Below are 20,467 nucleotides of genomic sequence, written 5' to 3'. Positions count from 1 at the left end.
GTTACAGAGAGGGAGACAAACCATAGAAGATGCTTAAATACAGAAAATAAACTGAGGGTTGATGGGGGTGGGGAGGCAGGAGGTTGGGGAAAATGGATGACGGGCTTTGAGGAGTGCATTTGTTGGGATGAGCACTGGGTGCTGTATGTAAATGATGAATCACAGGAATCTACTCTCAAAGCCAAAAGCACACTGTATGCACTGTATGTTAGCAAGCTTGACAATAAATTATATACATATAAAGAAAACATGAAATAAATATATGGATATTCATGTAAAAAAAAGACTATCTTACCATTTCTAAATCTAAAATCTTAAAATATCTAAGTCTGAATACGGTCAGCCATCCGTGGAAGGTGGTAGATTTCCTGTGGGTGGCTCCAGAGGACGGGTATCTGACCACAGGAGGAGTCCACAAAAGCAACTACACCTTTGCAAATGGAAGACTTCTCCAGAATTTAGAGCCATTCAACAAGGGAACAGGTCACTTCTAAGGTGTTTTGTCTCTCAAAACGCTTAGATAAGTTTATGTAGGAATATTGTAAAAGCAGTCTGTGTCAGCCACTTACTGACTTAACTTCCTTCTGACCTTGCTTGGCTTAATTAGACAGCTTGCTAAGGGTAACTTGAACATCAGGCTTATTGTTGGATTGGGAAAGACAGATGGCCTCAGAGACTATTTGGATTCAAGATCTTTTTCTATCTGTAAAGGTAGGTTGTTTCCACAGATGGTGGAACCAATCTGTCCAATCTTGTATGCCCATTTGCAATGATACTTTTCCAACAAAGAGATAAAATCTCTTTCCTCTTTTTTTGAATCTGGACAGACCCTGTGACTTTCTCTGACCAACTGAATGCAGTGCAAAGAACACTATGATTTCTTGGTCTTTTGAGGTCTTGAAGCTTCTGTTCCTGCCCTCTATGAAGCCAACTGCTACGTAGTCCAGGCTTGTTGGAGAGACCACCCGGAACAAAGATAGGTCTGGATGATAAAGGCCGTACAGAGGAGAACCAAGGCGTCCTAGCTGCGAGCCAACACCAAATGACAGACAGTATGGATTCTCCAAACTTATCTGCCCCATCTGACCCCACCAGAGCTGAGATCAACAGAGCTGTTCCCATTGTTTTTATCCCATTTTGATCTGAGTTAATAATAAGGGTGGAGTCATCTTGAATTTCCTATTTTTTTTCCTTAAAAAGTCCCTTGAACATATTTACCAGCTCAAGCTCCAGGCTTCTGCCAAATTATTTAGCCCTCTCTTCCCCTTTCTTCTTCTCTGTCCTCTACCCCCAAATCTCTGCCCTTTCTTCTGGAGAACTCAGCTCTCAGATTCCATTTGAATATCCAAAGACTTTGTTAAACTGGAATCTTGAACACTTCTCTCTCTTCCACTAGTATATGTTAAGAGAAAAAAGCCAGAGATTTCTTTCTCTTTTTTCCCCCCTGAGATTTTATTTAAATTCAAGCTAGTTAATATATAGTGTAGTAGTATTGGTTTCAGGAGTAGAATTTAGTGATTCATCACTTACATATAATACCCAGCGCCCATCCCAACAAGTGCCCTCCTTAATGCCCAACACCCATTTAGCCACCCCCTGTGCACCTACCCTCTAGCAACCCTCAGTTTGTTCTCTATGGTTAAATCTCTCTTATGGTTTGCCTCCCTCTCTGTTTTTATCTTATTTCTCCTTCCTTCCTCTATATTCATCTGTTTTGTTTCTTAAATTCCACCTATGAGCAAAATCATATGATATTTTTCTTTCTCTAATTTTTCTCACTTAGCATAATACACTCTAGTTCCATCCACATAATTGCAATTGGCAACATTTCATACTTTTTGATGGCTGAGTGTCTATATATACCACATCTTCTTTATCCATTCATCAGTAGATGGACATTTGGGCTCGTCTCGTAATTTGGCTACTGTTGATAATGCTGTTATAAAAATTGGGGTACATGTTCCCTTTGAATCAGTATTTTTGTATCCTTTGAATAAATACCTAGTAATGAAATTGCTGGGTCATAAGGTATTTCTATCTTTAACTTTTTGAGGAAACTTCACACTGTTTCCCAGAGTGGATGCACCAGTTTGCATTCCCACCAATAGCGCAAGAGGGTTCCCTTTGCTCTACATCCTCACCAGCATCTGTTGTTTCCTGTGTTGTTCATTTTTGCAATTCTGACAGGTGTGAGGTGGTATCTCATTGTGATCTTGATTTGTATTTCCCTGATGATGAGTAATGTTGAGAATGTTGAGCATTTTTTTCATGTATGTCTTCTTTAGAGAAATGTCTATTCATGTCTTCAGCCCATTTCTTCACTGAAGTATTTGTTTTTTGGGTGTTGAGTTTGGCAAGTTCTTTATAGATTCTGGGTACTAGCCCTTTATCTAATATGTCATTTACAAATATCTTCTCACATTCTGTAAGTTGCCTTTTAGTTTTGTTGATTGTTTCCTTCACTGTGCAGAGCTTTTTATTTTGAAGCAGTCCCAATACTTTTTTTTTTTTTTTTTTGCTTTGGTTTCACCCTAAGGCAGAAGACTGAACATTCTTTTTAAGTGCACATGAAACATTCTCCAGAATAGATTACATACTGGGTCACATATAGGCCTCAACCAGTACAAAGAGATGAGATGCATATTTTCAGACCACAATACTACGAAACTTGAATTCAACCACAAGAAAAAATTGGAAAGACCACAAACACATAGAGGTTAAAGAACACTAAACCACTAAAACACTAAAGAACTACTAAAGAATAAATGGGTTAACCAGGAAATTAAAGAAGAACTGAAAAAATAGATGGCAGCCAATGAAAATGAAAACACAACATCCAAAACCTTTGGGATGCAGTAAAGGTAGTTATAAGAGGAAAGTATATAGCAACACAGGCCTTAATCAAAAAGGAAAAAAATACGTAACCTACCCTACACCTAAAGAAGCTAGAAAAAGAAGAGCAAACAAAGCCCAAAGCCAGCAGAAGAAGAGAAATAATAACAATTAGAACAGAAATAAGTGATATAGAAACAACAACAACAAAAACCAGTAGAAACAAAACTAAAGCTGGTTTTTGAAAGAATTAACAAAATTGATAAACCCCTAGCCAGACTTAGCAAAAAGAAAAGAGAAAGGACCCAAATAAATAAAATCATGAGAGATTTCTTTTTTTTTTTTTTTTTTGCTGATATCCATAATGCTGCCTTCCTCAGAAGGTAGAGGCACTTATCATTAATTTGGGCTCTGTATTTTCCCTTTTCTATTACTTATTCATAGCACTACATAAAGACAACGGTTTAGTTAAGAGTTTATACAGTTATATTTAAGGCTAAAGTGGAAATCACTAAGAAAGAAAACATGCTGAGAATATGAAGTTTTATCCCACATGAAACGTAGTACTATTTTAAGTTTTTTAAGATTATGACTATAAAGAAAATAATAAAATCCAAAATTGAGATAAATATCTGCTATTGACTAAAATAGGGAGGGATGAAAGAAGAGGCTGAGATTCTCCAGGGTTGCCACCCACAAACATTAGATAATTTCTTCATTCTGGCCATTGATTTCAGTAGCTCAAAAGCTAAATAAATACCACAGTGAAACTTTTAAAAGCAGTGGCTTGTTTTAATTGTACAGTTTTAATTACAATATTTAAAGCTAGTTACAGCCGTATAATTTAGTCATATTTGTTATTTTGCCACATTTGTATATATTTATATAAAATGCATTGTGTCACATTGGCAAAGCAGTTTAAATATTGCCAAATGGTTCTTGATATTTCAAAAACTAAACATAAGTTATAAAGGAGGGAGATTAATTGAACTACATGAAAATATAAAAATCAGTGTAAACTAAGAGAAAACCTTCATAACACATATAAACTTCAAGGGATTAATCCAAAATATATGTACATCAATTGGAAAAAGATAACACTATAGAAAAATTACAAAAAACCAATAAGTCATTCACAAAAGAGAAAACAGGAAAGGCTCAATTCTGCTAATAATCAGGAAAATGCAAAATTTTGTTTGTTTATTTGTTTATTGTGTTTTTGAGAAAGAAAGAGCACTTGTACATGCGTGTGTGCATGCACGTGCATGTGTATGTGCTCTGGGGAGGGGCAGACAGGGGGAGAGAGAGAGAGAGAGAGAGAGAGAGAGAGAGAGAGAGAGAGAGAGAGAATCTTAAGCAGACTCCATGCCCAGCACGGAGTTTAATGCAGAGTCAGATTCTGGGCTCAATCCCATGACCATGAAATCATGACCTGAGCTGAAATAAAGAGTCAGACACTTAACTGACTGAGCCACCCCGGCACCACAAGAAAATGCAAGTTAAAACCACAATGAGATATCATTTCATAATCATCAGATTGGCAACAGGTACATAACCTCACATTAACAAGTATCAGTTGACTGTAGACCCATGTGTAAGGTTCACTCTAGTGGGACAATTGGGAGAATGATTTGGAACTTTCTATCAGAGTCAGAGATGTGCACATCTAATGACTCAGCAACTATACTCTTAGGTCTAGATTTAAAGATCATTGTAAACCTTGCAAAATGTTTACTTTAATGATGGAAAAAAATGGTATAGTCATCAGCACATGTTTTGTTTTAGAAAAATTTTTAAATAACCTATAATTCTACTTGGGGCTGCATCTAGTCCTGACGTGGTTTTATCTATCCCCAGATTTACGCCTGCAACAAACAAGCTTCTCTTTTCAAAGTCTTTCAGTCAAAAAACTCAACTTTTCTCTTCCTGGCAATTGAAATCTCCATATATTTCCAAAAAAGAGGTGTAACTCTTTGGGCCTCTCTGAGTCCTACAGTTTGAAGAGAAAGTTTAGCTTTATGATATCTGTCATTGCTGTAGAGACTCAGTGTGCACTCTAGTATCATGATCATCAATAAATGGGGATCCTGACCTTGAGTGTCCTTTTCAGTTTTCCCATCAACAAGAGCCCCGTCTTCTGGCTCCTTTACTAGACAATCTATTTTCTCCCTTTGGGAATGGAATAGTCACCGACTGCAAACACAAGTGGTGACAGAAGCCAGTTAGGTAATGTTAGGGCATAAAGCAAGCCAAGTTTCAAAATAAGAAGTGATGCTAACAGGCAAATTGGAGCATGCAAATCTTGTCTAGGAAGAGCAATTTCTACCCAGCTCCAATGATTGACATAGGGAATGATTTCTGTTAGAAAGGTGCTGGGTTTTTATATGAAATTTCACAATTTTTAAAATACTATACAGATCAAACAAAGATGTCTGTGGCCCAATACAGCTTTCAGGGCATACATTTGCAAACTTTAATCTAAAAACATATTGGAAGAAAATTTTATCTCTATTAGCAAGACTCTAAACTTATTCCTAAAAATGATGAGCCGCCAATGATCATGCTGTGGGGCTTTTGGTTTGTTACCCCTTCCTACAAGTTTGCAGACACCACAAGATCACTTTGATGACTGGTATCCAAAAACAAGCATCCCTTGTTAATTCTATTGGTATTTCTTTATTGGGTCATTTGTCTCATAAACAGTTCATTTCAGCTACACTATTTTTTACATTAACCATTTTAATATGTTTTTCTTATCAGCATAATTGTGTTGTAATACAACCCTAATTCTCCAAGTAGATCAATGTCTCAGAGCTGCTCATAAAATCTTAAAAGTAGGGTTCAAATAGAAAAGAATATATACATTAAAAAATGTAAGAGTGAATAAAGAAGATGTGATACACACACACACACACACACACACACACACACACACACACACACACACACACACTGGAATCTTACTCAGCCATGAAATCTTCCCATTTGCAACAACATGGATGGAGCTAGAGAGTATAAAGCTAAGTGAAATAAGTCAGTCAGAGAAAGACAAATATCATCTGATTTCACTCACGTATGGAATTTAAGAAACAAAACAAAAGAGTATAGGGATAAAAGAGAGAGAGGCAAGCTAAGAAACAGACTCAACTATGGAGAACAAACTGATGGTTATCAGAGGGGAGGTGATTAAGGGGATAGGTTAAACGGGTGGTGGGGATTTAGGAGGGCACTTGTGGTGAGCACTGGGTATTGTATGGAAGTTTGAATTACTACATTGTACACCTGAAACTAATATTAACTGTATGTTAACTAACTGGAATTTAAATAAAAACCTTTTAAAAGTATAAGTTTAAATTACACTCCAGTATAAATTTAGAATGTGAATCAGTGTATGTTCAGACTATATCTGCCTGTGTAGACAGTTCAAATAAGTGCCATAAATAAATAAGTAAATAGGAAGTACAAAGATGAATTTCTGAAAATTGGGGGTTTTTGAACTGACAATTTATTTCTCTGATAACCTCCAGTGATAAAAATTTGACAAATAATAACATGATCCATCAACGTTTTTATCTAATTTTCTTTAAAAAACTTTTTAATGTTTATTCATTTTTGAGAGGGGGAGGGGCAGAGAGAGAGAGAGAGAGAGACTCAGAAATTGAAGCAGGCTCCAGTCTCTGTGATATGTGGGGCTCACACTCACAGATGGGGAGATCATGACCTGAGCCAAAATCAGACACTTAACCGACTGAGCCACCCAGGTGCAACCTTATCTAATTTTCAAGGCAAGTACAGTGAGCTACTATCTGGTAAAACAATGGAAATTTTACACAACCAATAATGCTTTCCAGCACAAATCTGATGAAACATGTCTCTAAAGAAAATGCTACTGATTTCCATATGTTGATTTTGTATTCTGCCACTTTACTGAACTTGTTGATTAGTCCTAATAGCTTTTTGGTGGAATCTTCAGGACTTTCCAAATATTAAAATCATATCATCCATAAACAGAGACAATATACTTCTTCCTTTCTAATTTGGATGCATTTTTTTTTCTTGCCTAATTACTCTGAGACTTCCAGTGCTATATTAAATAGGAACGATGAGAGTGGGCGTCCTTGTTTTCTTCCTGATCTTGGAAGAAAATCTTTAAACCTTTCAACATTAAGTATGATATCAGTTGGGAGCTTGTCATATATGGCGTTTATTACGTTGAAGTATGTTCCTCTATATACAAGTTGGTGGGGTTTTAAAAAAAAAGTTTTTGGGGGGTGGTAGAGAGAAAGAGTATGAGCAGGAGAGAGAGGCAGAGGAAGAGAGAGAGAGAGAGAGAGAGAGAGAGAGAGAGAGAGAGAGAGAGGATCTTAAGCAGGCTCCATGCCCAGTGCAGAGCTTGACACAGGGCTTAATCTCATAACTGTGAGATCAATCATGACCTGAGCTGAAATCAAGAGTTGGACACTTAACGAATCCAATTTCTTACATTTTTAATCATGAATGAATATTCAATTTTTTCAAATGCTTTTTCTGCATTTATTGAAATAATCATATGATTTTTATCTTTTTCCTTTAATGTGGTATATCACATTTATTGATTTACATATGTTGAAGCACCTTTGCATCCCAGGGATAAAAATACAACTTGATCATGGCTACGATCCCTTTAATGTACTGCTGAATTTAGTTTGCTAGTATTTTGTTAAGAATTTTTACATCTATATTCATTAGGGATATTGGCCAGTAGTTTTTTTTCTTGTATCCTTATCTGGATTCAGTATCAGGATAATACTAGCCTTGTAAATTAATTTGGGAGTTTTCCTTCCCCTTCAATTTTTTAGAAGTATTTGAGAAATATCACATTAATTCTTCTTTAAATGTTTGGAAAAATTTACAGTAATATCATCTGGTCTTGGGCTATTCTTTGTTGAGAGGTGGTTTGGTTTTGTTTTTAATTTCTGATTCAATCTCCTTGTTTATTATAGGTCTGTTAAGATTTTGCATTTCTTCATGATTCAGTTTTAGTAGGTTGTGTATTTCTGGGGATTGATCCATTTATTCTACGTTATCACTGTGTTAGTGCATAATTGTTCAGAGTAGTCTCTTATAATCCTTTGTATTTCAGTGGTTTCAGTTGTAATGTCTGTACTTTCATTTGTGATTTTGAGTTTTCCTCTTTTTTTCTGAGTCTAGCTAAAGATTTATCAGTTTTATTTTCAAAAAGCCAGCTTTTGGTTTTATTGATCTTTTCCATTGTCTTTTTAGTCTCTATTTCATTTATTTTCTCTGTGATCTGTGTTATTTCCTTCTCTCTGCTAACTTTGGGCTAAATTTGTTTTTCCTTTCTTAGTTACCTAAAGTGTTAAGTTATGTTGTTTATTTAAGTTTTTAAGTGTGTTGATTACTATGAACTTCTCTCTTTGGACTGCTTTCATTACATCCTGTAAGTGTTAGTATGTTGTATTTTCATTTTTGTTTTTCCAAGATATTTTTTCACTTCTTTGATGCATTGATTGTTTAGGAGTATATGTTTAATTTCCATCTATTTGTGAGTTTTCCAGTTTTCTTCCTGCTATTAATTTCTAGTTTTGTGCCACTTTGATAAGAAAAGATACCTGGTATTATTTCAGTCTCCTTAAACTTCCTAAGACTTTTTGGGACCTTTCATGTTATCCATCCTAAAGAATGTTCCGTATATTCTTGAGAAGGATGTGTAATCTGCTGCTATTGGATGAAATGTTATGTAAATGTGTGTTAGGTTCATTTGATCTAAAGTATAGTTCTAGCCCAACATTTTTTATTAATATTCTGTCTGAATGGCCTATCCATTGTTGAAAGTAGATTATGAAGTTCCTTTCTATTGTTGTATTTTAGTCTATTTCTCCCTTCAGATCTTAGTATTTATTTAATTTATGTAGATACAGATTTCCCCCCCTATCTGAAAGTAGAGCATTTCTATGAAAACTTCCATAAGCTGAAATGGTATAAAGCAAAAAAGCAATTGCCGTTAATTTATATGGAAAAATTTAGAGCATTCTCAGACCACAAAAATGATTTCTCTTAGATTTCTGATACCTGAAAACATATCTGACTAATGAATGCACAAAAAAATCTGAATAAAGCAGATGCTCACAGACACAGTTCAAACTACGGAGACTTGATGCTGAAATTCTAAGTGTACTTCCCAGGGAGGTAGCCTGCGGGTCATAATCTCTCTGCTGAGGTCTGCCTCTGCCTCTATAATGCCTCTTGACCTTTGTACTAGGGTCATAGTAGTAGAGTGTTCTGAATTTGCCTATATACTTATCAGTGTACTGTATATTTTCATATATTTTCATGTTAGTTATTAGCACCCTTTCATTTCAGTTTGAAGACCTTCTTTCAGCATTTCATGAAAGGCAGGTCTGGTGAGGATAACTCTCCCAGCTTTGGTTTGTCTGGGAAAGTATCTCTCCTTCCTTTCTGAAGAACAGCTTTGCTGATGTTCTTGGCAGTTTTTTAAAAGTTTATTTATTTTGAGCGTGAGAGAGAGCACGAGTGGGGGAGGGGCAGAGAGAAAAAGAGACAGAATCCCAAACAGGCTCTGTGCCATCAGCACAGAACTCACAAACTATGAGATCATGACTTGAGCTGAGATCAAGAGTCGGACACTTAACCAATTGAGCCATCCAGGGGCCCTGGCAGTTTTTATTTTTCTTTTAGCACTTTGAATATATCACCCACTCTCTCCCAGCCTGTAAAGTCTCCGTTGAGAAATCTGCTGATAGCCCTATGGGAGTTCCCTTATAAGTTACAAGTTTCTTTTTCTTGCTGCTTTTAAGATTCACTTTGTCTTTGATTTTTGACAGTTTTATAAAATGTATCTTGGAAAAGATCTTTTAACATAGAATTTGGGGATGGACCTATGAGTTTCATGAACTTGGATATTGAAAACTGTTATCGTATTTGGGAAGTTCTCAGCCATCATTTCTCTAAATGAACTATCTGGGCCCTTCTCCCTCTCTTCTTCTGAAACTCCAGTAATTCTCAGATTGTTTCTTCTGATGATACACTACAGATCACATGGGCTTTGTTTCCTCTTTTCGTTCTTTGTTCTTTGTTCTCCTCTGTTTAATTTCTTTTTTTTTTAATGTTTTATTTATTTTTGATACAGAGACAGAGCATGAGAGGGGGAGGGGCAGAGAGAGGAGACACAGAACCGGAAGCAGGCCCCAGGCTCTGAGCTAGCTGTCAGCACAGAGCCTGACGCGGGGCTTGAACCCACAAACGTGAAATCTGACCTGAGCCGAAGTTGGAGGCTTAACCGACTGAGCCACCCAGGTGCCCCTCCTCTGTTTAATTTCAAAGATTCTGTGTTCTAATCCACAGATTCTTTCTCCCCTTGATCCACTTTGTTATTAATGTTCTCTATTGCATATTTTATTACATTGTTTTCTTCAGCTCCATAGTTTCTATTTGGTTCTTTTTTATGATTTCTATTATTTGTGAAGCTTCTCATTTTGTTTGTGCATTGTTTCCTGATTTCTTTGAAATGTTTGTAGCTCATTCAGCTTCCTTAAAACTGCTATTTTGAAATTTTTATTAGGTAAAGTGCAGATTTCCAAGTCTTTGGGGTAACAGGAAGATTATTGTCATCCTTTGGTGTTAATGTTTCCTTGATTTTTCATGTTCTTTGACATCTTGTGTTGCTGTTTTAGCATTTGAAGTAGCAGTCACTTCAGTCTTTACTGACTGACTTTGGGAAACACCTTACATTAGCTCAATTAGAGATTCTCGGGTTTTTTCAAAGCTTCTATGGATATACCTGTTCCACACCTCTTGCAGCAGAATTCTTTAATGTTTATTTTATTTTTGAGAGAGAGAGCATGAGTGGGGGAGGTGCAGAGAGAGAGGAGGACAGAGGATCCAAAGTGGGCTACCCACTGACAGTAATAAGCCTTATGTGGGGCTCAAACTCATGAACCATGATGAGTTCGTGACCTAAGCCGAAGTCAGATGCTCAGCCGACTGAGCCAGCCAGGCACCTCTCTTGTAGCAGGATTCTTAAGCTTGTATGAACTTCTCTCAGTCCTGAGCCTCAAACCAGTCTGGGTGTCAACTACTCTGGGAGCCTTATATAACTGAAATCATACAATATTTGTTTGTGTTTGGTTTCCTTCGCTTAGTATAATGTTTTCATCATCTTGGTCTTTTTAATGCTGCTGATTTTCATCCAGTGTCTAGTAATTCTTGAGTCAGTTCCTCATTATGAATGAAAACTCAACATGATTAGTAAAGGGAGTTGCAACTCCCCAAAGGCCTCCCCATCACCAGGAGGCCTAAATGTGGCCTCTGTATCAAGAGGCAAGGGTAATACCCAGCAGGTTTGAGGGTGGGGGGTGTGGTGAAGGTGCACAGCCTGGAAACTCCACATGTCAGAATTAAGAGGTTTTTATTCTGGAAATGGTCTCACTCTTTGTCCACCTTAATGCCCAATGTAATCATTTTTGGAGTTATGTTAAGCTTTACTTGGCCTTTTGCTGATTCTAGCCCTCAAACATGGATCCCCTCTCCAGGCAGGTTTTCCTTCTACAAGGAGCAGTCCTCTGGTTTTACTCTTCCGCCCTTCCGCCAGTTTGGGTGCTGGATATGAATAGGGGGGCAGGGTGTGGGCGGAACCTCACAGACCCTGGCTAGGAATGCAAATCTTTCTTAAAGCATCCTACTGACTGATTCACAGCCCACATTCCCACTTTTGTTATTGGTTAATTCTGAGTTGCAGCTTTTATTATCCAAGTTGGGATTTTGTGCACAAAAAGAAATCTTTATAGTTACTTGTTTTAATCTATACTATATGGTTCTAGTTACAAAGGTTAATATCCCGTTTCCCTTAAACATTTTAGCTTTACTTACACTCTTATTCTATTTACACATTTATGATTTTAGTTGATAGGTGTCTGACTCTGGTTCAGGTCATGGTCTCATAGTTTGTGAGTTGGGGCTCCTCAAAGGGCTCTGCACTGACAATGCTTGGGGTCCTCTCTTGCCGTCAATCTCTACCCCTCCCTCACTCAATCGTGTGCTTTCTCTCAAAATAAATAAACTTAAAAATTATTATTTTAATCAGAACGAGAACTATCATTTTCATTTGTCTTTTGCGAGTTAACTCATACATTTAATATATTTACATATTTAATCAAATTCCCTTGACTATTTCAAAGTACAATTTTAAAACAATTGATTCTCTCAAACATTTCAAATATACCAAGGGAAGATGACAAATACAAAAAAACCCAAAAGCTTCCTAAAATTTTTAACTACTCTTGACAATCTATCAAATTATCACCCCTATAAATTTTGTAGATAAAATCCTTTTAAGCCTTTAATCATCATTTAAAATATTAACAGAGTGTGTATAGGACATCATAATGGTTATATTTAAACACAGCTTATGTAAGAGTACATTGAGTTTTAGAGATTATAAATTATTCATCCAACTAAGGGGAACAAAACAAGTGTGTCAAGCCAACTAATGTTCCAAGGTCAAAAGCTCAGGACAGTGGCCTGAACTCCAGGTGAAACACACCAGAGACCCATGGGGCAGAAGACCCCCATGGCTCTGGCCTGGATGTCTTTATAAGCAGTCTCCAAATTCATGACTCTCTGCTGAGATTTGATCAATTGTATCAGTCAATTAAAATGAACCAATTTCAATTTCTGACAATACAGTGATTTAAAAAATTATTATTTTAATTTATGAGTCTTTTAAATTAATGAGTCCTTTCTGGGTCTTGGTTTTAAATTTCTTTTTCTGTAACTCTTATGAAATTCCTGCACTAAAGCTATATTCTAATAGAATGTTGAGCCACAGACTCAGCGATAAACCATTAAAACTTATCTTTCAAACAGATTAATTTACTTCTAGGACACCTTATGTCTTATGCAATATAGGTAAGTGAGTATATTTATTTTCTTTATTCAATAATATCATCAAAATTGATTATGTCAAAATCTCATATTAAAAATCTATGCCTGAATCTCTTGAGAATTTATAATTTAATTTGATATGGCTATGAGAGAATTACAAAATGTCCAAACCTAGTTTCTGCTGTTAATTTTCTGGATTTATTAGCCTATGGGAACTAATTTCAGATTACCCATCTTGGTTTTCTGCTATCCATTTTGGCCTTTCAGCCTACCTTCACCTCTGAAATATCTACATTTTAAAAATTCTCATTTAGACTTCTAGCATCTAGCACAGTGCCTAGAAAATAGTATACATTCAACAATTATTGATGGAATGGAATGGATAATTAAATAGATCAATTATTGTCTTTCATCACTTGTACCTCAGTAATCCAAATTATTTAGGAGAATTTTGTCATTGTTATTTATTATATATCATTATTTTTGGAGGGATTTAACATATTTGCAAAAAGTAGGCTAAAAGTGAACACACAATAAATGTTTCCTTGGGTGCCTGGGTGGCTCAGTTGGTTAAGTGTCTGTCTGACTTTGGCTCAGGTCATGATCTCACAGTTCGTGGGGTCTGGCCTGACAACAGGCTCTGTGCTCACAGCTCAGGGCCTGGAGCCTGCTTCCAATTCTGTGTCTCCCTCTCTCTCTGCTCCACCCCTGCTTGTACTCTGTCTCTCTCTGTCTTTCAAAAATGAATAAACATTAAAATATTTTTAAATGTTTCCCTAACTGCCCCTTTGGTTGTCTTTATGAAACTTAATATTTTATATCAGCTATAGAATCAATCTGTCAATTAGACTCACACCCTGAGCTCCCAATTGCTGATGATTAGCATAACAAAATTTTATTAAAATACTGCAGTAGATATATTATTGCACAAGGAGCAAATGGCAAATGTTATAACCAATGAGTTTTTATTATAAAATGACTTGGTCACTAACCACTTCCTGACCCATCCCCTCCCACCTCTTGATTAGTCTGATGATGCCAGCCACGGCTCCGGGTCAAAAGTCAAAAACACCAGATGGTGTCATACCTACTTAGGGAGATGGTAAAGAAAGCTCATTTGATGAAGAGAGGGTATTGAGTAGATGGTATTACATTAAAACTCTGCATACAAGAGCTAAAGTCTGAATAAATTTCCATAATTTCCTTATAGACTTTGAAAAGAAATTTAAAAATCTTAAAGAAACAATTAATATTTGTTTTAAAAAAAACTGTTAATACTTACTGACAAATAATTAGAGCCTTTGTGGTAAAGATTGCGGGTGCTTACCCAATGTCTTCTCTCCCATGCGTCCTTAGTAACATAGTGCAGACTGTTCAGAGTGACAGTGTGCCAAACAAAAAAACATTACTTCCCAGCCTCCCTTACAGTTGAAGGGGGTATTCAATGAAGTTTAAGTAGAAGTCTTTGGTTGGTGTTGTCTGAAACTCTTTGAAGGGAGACAGAGCCCGTTTATCCCTTTCTATTCTCCTATAATGCAGACATGCTGTCAGAAACTCTAGTAGACATTTTGTGAACTTGAAGTTGGAAACAACATGCTAGAGAATGCAGAGCAGAAATTGAAAAGCAATCTAGATCTCTCGTGACTTTATGGAATCACTTTCCCAACACCAGACTGGCAGACTATGACTTTTTTTACGTGAGATGAAAAAAATAAATTTACTAAGCACCTACGATATGCAAGAAACTGGTAAAGGCATTCTGGGGAACTAAAAAATGGATCTGACAAGCATCCTGTTTTCCAAGAGATGTAGTGAAGGAGCTAAAACATTTATGTCTACAATAGTAAAAACAAATAGAAAGTGAAAAGAGTCAGAAACCGGCTGCAGCAAGACATGCGCTTAGGAGAGGTTCCTGAAGAAGGTGAAGTGTGCGGGTTTTTAGAAAAAATTTTTTATGGTTTTTATTTATTTTTGAGAGACAGAGACAGTGCGAGCAGGGGAGGGTCAGAGAGAGAGGGAGACACAGAATCCGAAGCAGGCTCCAGGCTCTGAGCTAGCTGTCAGCACAGAGCCCAACACGGGGCTCGAACCCACAAACCATGAGATTATGACCTGAGCCAAAGCTAGATGCTTAACCAACTGAGCCACCCAGGCGCCCCGAAGTACGCAGGTTTTAAACTGAGCAGACTTGGAGAAAAAAAAGAAGACTGCCATCGCAGTCCTTAGAAGAAAAGAAAATGGTATGCTTCCTTGAGAGAGAGAGAGAGAGAGAGAGGCTCGTATGATCGATAATTCCTTCTTTTTAACTGCTTCCTACATAATTCATCCCAATGTAAGAGCCATTGGAGGCTAAAACTGAAGGATGCCATTAGGAGTTTTGCCAACTCTTAAGCATTCCCACGGAAGAAATTCCTCATTTCGCGTCAGAGGAAGGAAGCTATTACAGCAATATGACAGCTGTTCCCTCCACTAAATGGGAGCTGAACAATTTAGCACTGAGACTGGCAAGAGCCGGAATTAATCACGCTGCCCCTCATCAGATCACCAATGCGGGACGCGAGCGAGTGCGCCTACCGGCCCTCCTCAGAATCCCTGGATTCCTCCGTTACAGTAAATTCCTGGTTTTACACCAGGCGACTTTTCTGGTATTGTACATGAAAACAGTCTACACAGCCCCTCCCAAACTTATTTTAGATACCATAATTTGGGTCAGTCTGATAGGACTCTAAGGGGGTCTCATTGCGTTTTAAGGTGCATTTCTATGAATAGAAATGATACTAAATGCCTTTAACATGTTTAATAGACATTTGGAATGCCTCTCTTTGAATAGCTGCCTGTTCAAATACTATGTGCATTTTTCTGAGTTACCTGTCTTTTTCTCATCGACTGGTAGGCATTTGAAAATGTATGTATTTTTGATAAAAGCCCTTTGTCAGTTATATCCATTGTAAATGTCTCCTAGTCTCAGGTCATTTGGTGATGTGGATGATGCCTTTTGATGATGAGAAGTTCTTAATTTTAATCTTGTCCTACTTATTAACCTTTTCCTTTATGGCTAAATGACTTTTATGTAATATTTAAGAAATTCTTATGCCCAGGTCTTGAAGATCTTCTTCTCTATTATCTTCTAAAAGCATCATAATTTTGCCTATTAATGATTTTTGTGTGTCATGTAAGATACAGGACCATTTTCAATTTTTTTCCCATATGAATCCCAATTGTTTCGGCAACAGTGGATGAAAAATCCATCTTTTCATCACTCCTTTGTAATGCCAACTGTATCATACATTAAATGTCCATATGTGTATAAGTTTATTTCTATGCACCCTCTATGATCCATTGATCTATTCATCTATCCCTGAGCCAATATCACATCTTCGTAATGATTACAGTGTCATATTAAGTCTTGACATCTTACAGGACAAATATTCCCACCTTGTTTGTTTCTACTTTTTTTGTTGTTTATTATTTTTGAGACAGAGAGAGATAGAGCACGAGCGGGGAAGGGGCAGAGAGAGGGAGACACAGAATCTGAAACAGGCTTCAAGTTCTGAGCTGCCAGCACAGAACCTGATGAGGGGCTCAAACCCACGGACCGCGAGATCACGACCTGAGCCTAAGTCGGACGCTTAGCCCACTGAGCCACCCAGGCGCCCGTGTTTCTACTTTCTAAGCCTTTTCCAGTTCCATATAAACTTTAGGATGTTTGCCATGTTCAGCACAACTTAACTGTTATTATTGTTATAAATAATGTACTGCAAATACATTGAATCTATAGTTTAATATAATTGATAATTATATAATTAATATAATTAAACTAAGGATTATTAGATTATATTATAAATTCTATTAATCTATAGATTAGTTTAGGAAAACTGATATATTTACAATACTCATAATTCATAAAATTGTTATATTTCTCAATTAGCAATAATCGTGCCTCAGATAAACCTCATTGGCTACGATACTGCCACTATGCAAAGCTAAATTGTTATATTTCTTGGTTGATATCTTCTTTGATATCTCTCAGTAAAGGTTTATAATTTTATACATAACATTTCTATTCAATTTTCTTCTTAGATAGATCCTATATTTAACACAACATATTTTTACCCAATTTTCTTCCTAAACACATCATATGTTTTGTTGCTATTGCATGTCATCTTTTTTTCATTTCCTAATTTTTTGTATAGAAATGCAATTGATTTTTTATATTCAGCAAACTTGTTCATCTCTCTTATTAATAATAATATATATTTAGTTTTAATTTGAATTTTCTAGGAAGGGGGCTCCTAGTTGAGTCAGTTGGTTGAGCGTCCGACTTTGGCTCAGCTCATAATCCCTTGGTCTGTGAGTTCAAGTCCTGTGTCAGGCTTTGTGCTGGAACAGCCTGGAGCCTGCTTCAGAGTCTGTCTCCCTCTTTCTCTGCCGCTCCCCTGCTCTCTCTCTGTCTCTCTCAAAAATAAACATTTTAAAAAATTAACTAGAAATTTCTATTATCTAAGCATATTATTTTTCCAATTTTTCCACGACTTATTTCTTTTTACTTTTTTTACTTTATTGGTTTAGAACACACTACAATATCAAGTAGAGGTGATGATAGATGGAATCTTGGTGTTGTGCTGATCTCAAAATATCACCATTAAGCATGACATTTGCTGTATAATTTTGTTTGTTTTCACTTTTATTGAATAAATTTGACATGTATAAGTTTAAAATGTACAGGATGTTACTTTACTACATTTATATATTGCAATATGATTGCCCATATAGCATTATTTATTGCACTGCATATAGTACACAACTATTGTCTATATTCATATACTGTGCATTAGATCTCTATGGCTTATTTACTACGCCTTACAAGTTTGTACCTTTAAATACTATCACTCTAATCTCTCCCCTTCCCCCCAATGAATTCCCTAGTAGCCTCCATTTTATTCTGTTTTTTGTAGGTTTAACATTTTTAGATTCCACATACAGGTGATATAATACAGTATTTGTTTTTCTCTGACTTACCTTGCTTAGCATAATGTGATTGAGGTCCATCCATTGCCTCCTCTCTTATAGGTGAATAATAAATATTCCATTGTGTATGTGTACACACCATTTTTATCCATTCATCTGTTGATGGACATTTGGATTGTTTTCATCTCATGGCTATTGTGAATAATGCTGGAATAAACATGTAAGTTATATCTCTTTGAAATCTTGTTATCATTTCCTTTCGGTATGTATTCAGAAGTGAAATTGCTGGATCATATGCCAGATCTATTTTTAATTTTTTGAGGAAACTTCATGTTGTTTTCCATAGTGGTTGGGCCAATTTACATTCCCAACAATAATGTGTAAGGGTTACCTTTTCACCATATCCTCACCAGCATTGTTGTTTATTGTCTTCCCAACAATAGCTATTCTAAGAATTGTGAGGTGATATCTTGTTGTGGTTTTGATTTGCATTTTCCTGATGATTCATGATATTAAAAAACTTCTCATGTATGTTGGTCATTTTATAACCTCTTTGGAAATTCTACTCCTGAAATCATTACTAAACTATATGTTAATTAACTTGGATTTAAATTAAGAAAAAAGAAATTAACACCTTATACAATATATGTTTTGCAAATTTTTCTCCCATTCTATAGTTTGTTTCTTCATTTTTGTTAATTATTTCTTTTTCTGTGCAGAAGCTTTTGAGTTTGGTGTAGCACCAAATTTTGATTTTTGCTTTTGTTGTTTGTGCTTTTGGCATCAGGTTAAAAATTATCACCATGACTGGTATCAATGAGCCAATTCCCTCTGTTTTCTTCTAAGAGTTTTATGACATCAAGGCTTATGTTTAAGTCTTTGATTCATGTCAAGTTAATTCTTGTGAGTGGTGTGAGATAGAGGTCCAATTTCATTGTTCAGCATGTGTTTCTCCAGTTTTTCCAGCGTCATTTACTGAAGAGACTATCCTTTTCCCATTGGGTATTCTTGCCTCCTCTGTCAAGTATTAGTTGACCATACCTACTGAGATTTCATTTTGGGCTCTCTATTTTGTTCCATTGGTCAATGTGTCTATTTTTGTGCTAGTACCACACTGTTTTTATTACTATGACTTTATCACGGACTTTGAATTCTGGAAGCATGCTACTTCTGGCTTTGTTCCTTTTCCTTAAGATTGCTTTGGCTATTCCAGGCCTTCTTGGCTTCCACACAAATTGTAGGATTGTTCTATTTCTGTGAAAAATGCCTTTTGCATTTTGATGGGGGTTACATTAAATCCTTAGATAGCTTTGAATATTATGGCCATTTTAACAATATTAATTATTCCAATCCTTCTTTGTCTCATCCTTTTTAGCTTGAAGTCTATTTCATCTGCTGTAAATACAGCTATATGCTCGTTCTTTTGGTTTCCATTTGCTTAGACTATCATCTTCCAATCTTTCACTTTGAAACTGTATGTATCTTTAGAGCTGAAATGAGTTTCCTGTAACCAGCATGTCGTCGGATCTAGTTTTTTTTTCTGCCAGCCAGTTTATTTTTAATTTTTTTGTTTATAGTTTATTGGCAAGTTGGTTTCCATAGAACACCCAGTGCTCTTCCCCACAAGTCTCCTCCTCTAAGGCCATCACCCCCCCTTCCCTTTTTCCCCTCCCCCTTCAGCCCTCAGTTTGTTTTCAGTATTCAGGAGTCTCTCATGGTTTAGTTTTTTAATCCTTCTAGCCACTATGTGCCTTTCAATTGGTGAACTCAATCCATTTCTACTTAGAGTGACTTTCTATATGAACAGATTTACTACTACCATTTTATCTTTTGCCTTCTGGTTATTTTGTCTCTTGGTTGTTTTTTCTCCCTTCCATTTCTGTCTACCTTTGAAAGTTGGTGGTATTCCATGGTGATTTTTTCAGTCTTCCTCTTTTTTGATATTTTGTGTCTCTGCTCTAGATTTTTGCTTTGTGATTACCACAGGGTTTACTTAAAACAGTTCATAGATAAAATATTCCCTTTTATGACTGCAATTTACCTTTATTAACCTCTAAAGATTCCTCTTCTACTCCTCCTCTGTTATGTTTTGATGTCACAAATTATCTCTTTTTAGGCTCTGATTTAATTACCATGCTCTAGCTGCCATAGTTATTTTTAATGATCTTTTCATTTAAACTTTATGGTACAGTTAAGAGTTTAATATACTATTCTAAAAGAGTTACAGTTTTCTAATTCTGACTATTTATCACCTAATTTAGAGTTTTATGCACTTTTGTCTTTTCATTTGAACTTGAAGAGATCCTTGTAACTAGCGGCGGTGAACTCTCTCAGCTTTTGTTTGTTTGGGAAAGCCTTTATTTCTCCCTCATAGCTAAAGGATAATTCTGCCAGATACAATATTCTTGGCTGGGAGCTTTTATCTTTCAATATTTTGAATATGTCATTCTACCCTCTCCCAGCCTGTAGAGTTTCTGCTGAGAAATCTGCTGATAGCTTAATAGGGGTTTCTATGAAGCTTGCTGTCTTTTTTTTCCCTCTGGCTGCCTTTTAATTTCTTTCTTTATCATTGACTTTAGACAGTTTTAACATACTGTGTCTCGGGAAACGCCTTTTTGAGTTGAATGTTCTATTAGCTTCTTGGATGTGTATATCCAGTTCCTCCCCCAGGTTTAAGAAGTCCTCAGCTATTTCTGTAAATAAACTCTCTGCCCCCTTTTCCATCTCTTCTTTTTCTGGAATACTCGTTACTCATGTTGGCTTT

General features: G+C 36.3%; 1 non-coding gene across 1 annotated transcript; it reads right to left on the bottom strand.

Annotated features, from left to right (window-relative positions):
• Positions 1 to 16,586: 16,586 nt before the first annotated feature.
• On the bottom strand, positions 16,587 to 16,720 carry LOC115303062. Its single transcript, XR_003913787.1, has one exon. It is a non-coding gene; the product is annotated as a U4 spliceosomal RNA (small nuclear RNA).
• Between the last annotated feature and the right edge of the window lie 3,747 nt (positions 16,721 to 20,467).

This window comes from Suricata suricatta, chromosome 9 (assembly GCF_006229205.1).
Source record: "Suricata suricatta isolate VVHF042 chromosome 9, meerkat_22Aug2017_6uvM2_HiC, whole genome shotgun sequence".
In the NCBI taxonomy this organism is placed as follows: domain Eukaryota; kingdom Metazoa; phylum Chordata; class Mammalia; order Carnivora; family Herpestidae; genus Suricata; species Suricata suricatta.
The sequence above is the reverse complement of the archived record's forward strand: the minus strand, read 5'-3'. Positions and strand labels throughout refer to the sequence as shown.